The sequence below is a fragment of the Silene latifolia genome, chromosome Y, assembly GCF_048544455.1.
Source record: "Silene latifolia isolate original U9 population chromosome Y, ASM4854445v1, whole genome shotgun sequence".
NCBI classification, from domain to species: Eukaryota; Viridiplantae; Streptophyta; class Magnoliopsida; order Caryophyllales; family Caryophyllaceae; genus Silene; species Silene latifolia.
The window spans coordinates 20,581,263-20,586,249 of NC_133538.1; the positions used below are offsets into that span (position 1 = coordinate 20,581,263).

The window sequence follows — 4,987 nt, forward strand, 5'->3', positions numbered from 1 at the left end:
AGGAGGAGTAGGATTGAGCACATTTTGACTACTCCACCTCAATTTGGGATGGACGTTCGGCTCATAATAAGTGTTTGTCTGCCTGTAATGTTGAAAGGCAGCACAAGACTCATAAGAGTTGGGACAATGATCTGAAACATGTCCCTCTACTCCACATCTTCTACAGACGAAAGGACCGTCTGACACAGCATTCACCTGATACATCCCTCCTTTGGAAGCTCCTCCCAATTCATACTTATCAAACCTCGCCGTGAGGGCCTCTAATGCAGCTACAGAAGAAGATTCACCAGCTCTCCTTTGATTTCCCCTTCAATTCCCATACTCAGCTTTATGGGTGGCTTAGTCATCAATGATCTTCCACCCTTTAGTCTCTCCCATATTCTCAGCAAATCGGCCATTGGCTGCAGCATCCAAAATAGCCCTCTGATCGTCATACAGCCCGTTATAGAACTGATTGTATAAACTCCACTTTTCGAAACCATGGTGCGGAATGGTTCGCACCAGCTTCTTGAAACGAACCCATGCCTCATGAAATTTCTCATCAGGCCCTTGTTTAAAGCTCGTGATCTGAGCTCTAATAGCATTAGTCTTCGAGGCAGAGAAGTACTTCTTGTAAAATGCTAAAGCCAACGAATTCCAGTCAGTTATCCCATGAGCAGCTCGGTCCAGATCCCTATACCACTCCCTTGCAGCATCGCGGAGTGAGAAAATAAACATGGTTTCTTTTATCTGATCCTGAGTCACACCAGTCGGCGGGGGTATAGAGCAGCAATAATTGATAAAAATCTCCATATGCTTGGCTGCATCTTCATTTGCAGCTCCCCCGAATTGGTTTCTCTCAACCAAGTTAATATAGGAAGGCTTTGGCTCGAATTTTCTTGCCTCCCCTGGTAGTTCGAACCCTTTGTTGAGATTCGCAGCTGTCGGCTCAGAGTGACTGGCAATAGTTGCTTCTTCGGCCATTTCTGGAAAGTCCGGAGAAGTGACGGTCTCAGCTAATGAATTAGAAATAGGAGATGAAGGTGGATCCTCCTCAAATAGAGCGTTCTCGTAATAACTAAACAGAGTACTCAGCTCTTCCTCTGTCGGCAATACCCTAGTTGATCGCCTCAACTCGCGCAAAAATTTCTCAATCTCAGGATTGTAAGGCAATAATTCACCGCCCTGTGACCTGCGCATATGAAGAAGCTACAAATAGAATATAAGAATAGTTTAAGGAGCGGATGCCCCATAAACTAAAAGAAAGACTAAAAATTAAAACAACAAATAATTTAAACGATTGCCTCCCCGGCAACGGCGCCAAAATTTGACACGGCTATCGCAACCCTATCAAAGATAAAACCTAACGGTCTCAACTAAAATGTAGCAGAGGCAGTCGAGTATCGAATCCACAGGGAGGTAATGTAATTATCAGGTGTCTAATTCTAGTCCTAAAGTAACAATTGGGGGGTTTGTTGAATTGATTTCTAAACTACAAGATTTAGAGGGAAGAGAAATAAAAGTAAAGAGCAGTAAGACAAGATAAAAGGTTTAAACTATCAAGAGAGAAGGGACATGTCGGGATTTCGGTTCACTGCGGTAGTCCAGTGACTCAGCTGTAAATGATCCAGACGAACTAATGTGAGACGGATGTTGAAAGGTCCTTTCGATCCACTTTCTATCCTAAATTACCACTAACTTAACTTTCATCCTCATTAGAGTAGTCTACTGTTCATAGCAAGCCTATTTAGTCCAATCTTTCGATCCAGGATTAATTTTAGCCAGATTAAAGGGTGACATAGAAGCGTGCACTCAACTAAGTCGAATAAATACAATTAAATTGCTATGGTGACAGGGTCTCACAATTAATTCATCTAATTCATTCACTATATCGTCACATTTCTACCACAGATCCCCTAATCCCAACATGAAAGGGGTTTAGCTACTCATATCGCTAATTAAACTAACAGCAAATAATTTTCCGGCAGTAAACATAATGAAATAACCAATAAATCGCATAAGGAGAAATTAGGGCAAAAGGAATAATAAGAAAAGCAAATAATTAAAGCAACAAAAAGGTTAATTATTATTAAAGGAAGAGAAGGAATTACAATCAATGCGATTCCGGCGTAAAGAACGATCGAATCCGAGCAATAATAATCCCAAAACAAAGTTACAGTGAATGATGAAAAGTACGTAGCAAAGTTTACAGTAGGAAGTTTGATAGATCAAAAGATAAGATATAAGATGTTCTTAACCTAGTTAACATAGGTTTAAATAGAAAAGTAATCAAAGTTTAGCTAAATAATTAACACACGGCTGATTAAGCCCATTAACCATCGAAACCACTCGATCGAGTGGATTAAAACCCCTCGATCGACTAACTCTTCAGCAAAATCCACTCGATCGACCAAATAGTTACTCGATCGAGTGAATGGTCTTTCTACAGCTTAAGGATCGAGTACAAAGTACTCGATCGACCACTTCTGGGATGTAGAAACCACTCGATCGAGTAGAAAAACTGCTCGATCGAGTGCTTCATCTTTAGTTCAGCTCAAGTCCTCGCATAAATGCCTCGTAATGCGTGCCACGACGCTTCCAAATGCAGTATCTCACTCCGGAACAATCCCGTTTCCTCTAAATGCATGCAAAAAGGACGAAAAAGGGTACGATTCCACTACTTTCGCGTTCATTTCTACAAAATGGACATAACGAACCGAAGTAGCCAATTCGGGGCAAAATACCATAAAAATAGTATGAAAATGCATAGAAATACGTGCTGAAATAGGCTAAAAAGACTATACATTAGGCACGTATCAGGCACGGTATTTCGTGTTGTGATGCAGGTATTTTTGCGATGCGGTGTGGCTGTTGGTGGCGGTGTTGCGATGCCGTCATCGGTTGTTGTGGAGTAGGTGGGATGAGTACGTTTTTGAATGAGTATACCAATCATATAGATTGTTGTTTTGTTTACAGCTTTTTCTTGTGAGTTTCGTTTGGATATATAGTTCGTTGTTTTGTTTATTGATGTTTCTTGCTCGTTTTAGCTTGGGAGTGAGGGTAGAGTATGATATGGAAGAGAGTTGTGTATGTTTCCATTGTTGTCATGGTATAGTGATATCCTGTTAATGGGACACAGTTGTGAGAGGTTGTTACAGTACTTTTGACCTTGTTTTGGATGAGGCATTGGTTGACATAGTAATGGCAAGTGATTTGTGGAACATGTGTTGTACTGATCTGGAAGTTGTAAGTAGTTCATAATCCTTTATACAGACAGTGAACATAAGGTGTTGGAGATTAGTATCATGTTAAGTTAGGAATGAGTTTTGCGGTAATGAAAGAAAAGAACTTGAGGATCTAGTGTCAGGGTGGGTATTAAGTGTGGTTCGTGAGTTATGCTTTTGGAGATAGGTGCTTTGTATAGAGGAGTATGTCGTTTTACAGTAATGTGGAAGAATTGGAGTATTGGTTATGCTAAGGTTTTTGTGGTATAGGTTACGTGGTGTACCGAATGAATTAAGGTATGAGAACTGTTTAAGTAAGAGAGCCTTGGAAATAGGAATGATTATAGGTGTTGAGGTTATAGGCGGTTATCTTTGACATGTGGTGGTGATGAGGATAAGGAGAAGATACAGCTAAGGATCTAGTATTAGTGAGTTACGAGGACGTAACATTTATCTTAAGAGGAGTAGGATGCGGCAAAGAGAGTTTGATGGTTCTACATGTTGTAGTATAATTGGAAGTAGAGTATTGGTGTAGCATAAAGAATGGATTTGTATTGTGGTTGATATCGTTAAAAGGTCATGGCCGTGCTTGTAGTAGTTCGATGTTTAGGAATACTTCGATATTGTTGACAGTTGGATGATGATGTTTATGATTTCAATAGTGTTGACAGTTGGATGATGATGTTTATGAGTTCGATAGTGTTGATAGTTAGATGATGATGTTTATGAGTGTGAGTAAACTTGGAGGACGAAGTTCCTTTTAAGGGTGGTAGAATGTAACATTCCGTTTGATGTGTATGAGTGTCTTGATATTGGAGATTCTGGTGGATAATATGTAGTGAGATGAAGCTAGCGACGTTGGTGAATAGTATTTGGAAATGTATGGAGTTAGTGTCGACAGACTATAATGTGGTGGATACGATATCGTAAGTCATGTTGTGGAGGTAGGCATAGTTGGTGGAGTTGGTGTTAAGAGTTCATGTTTTATAGGTTGGGGTTTCGTTTTGAGTTCTTAGTTGCGTTGTTGTGTCTTGGTCGAGTTAGTATGTTTGTTTTGAGTATGGGTTGAACTTCGATGAAGAGCTTTTTAAGGAGGGAAGACTGTAATACTACGGTTTTCTATGTCTATGGGTACTCTATCGAGTGAGGCTTACTCTGTCGAGTAAGAATGTTTTTACCCAAAACAGTAATCTGCCTGTTGGGTACTCGATCGAGTATGTGTGACACTCGATCGAGTAGGGGGTACTCGATCGAGTAAGTCACTTACTCGATCGAGTAAGTGAGTCTTACGGGTTATTTTGCCGGGTTTTGATAGTAACGCGGGAAGGATATAAAAGCATCTTTCCTCAGTTTCTTGTCATTTTACCATATTCTAAGTTTCATAAGAAATAAAAACAAGTTACGTTACTCTCCTCTTTCGCATTGCTATCAAATTCTAAGGGCTAGAGTCGTCGGATCGTTGAGTTCTTTACGCCGTTAAGACCGTCGCATTATAGGTAAGCTTCTAGTATGATTTTTATATCATTTCATTGATTTTAGTTGAAACCCTAATTTGGTAAATTGGGGGTTTTGGGGAGTATTGTTGATGTTAGATTGTGATTGTATGATTGTGTGTTTATAGGAGGTGATTTCGTTGAAGAACGATTATGATTAGCTGATTGTGATGATCTTTTGGTGATTGCTTTTCCAGGTAGGATTTCCCTACTCAGTATTGATTACATGGTGTTGTTGGTGATTAATTGTTGTTGTTGTATATCGTATTGGTAATGGATTTGGAATTGGTG

General features: G+C 39.9%; 1 non-coding gene across 1 annotated transcript; it reads left to right on the top strand.

The window, feature by feature from the left end:
* The first annotated feature begins 475 nt into the window (after positions 1-475).
* LOC141636748 (small nucleolar RNA R71) lies at positions 476-582 on the top strand. Its single transcript, XR_012541336.1, has one exon. It is a non-coding gene; the product is annotated as a small nucleolar RNA R71 (small nucleolar RNA).
* Positions 583-4,987: the final 4,405 nt, after the last annotated feature.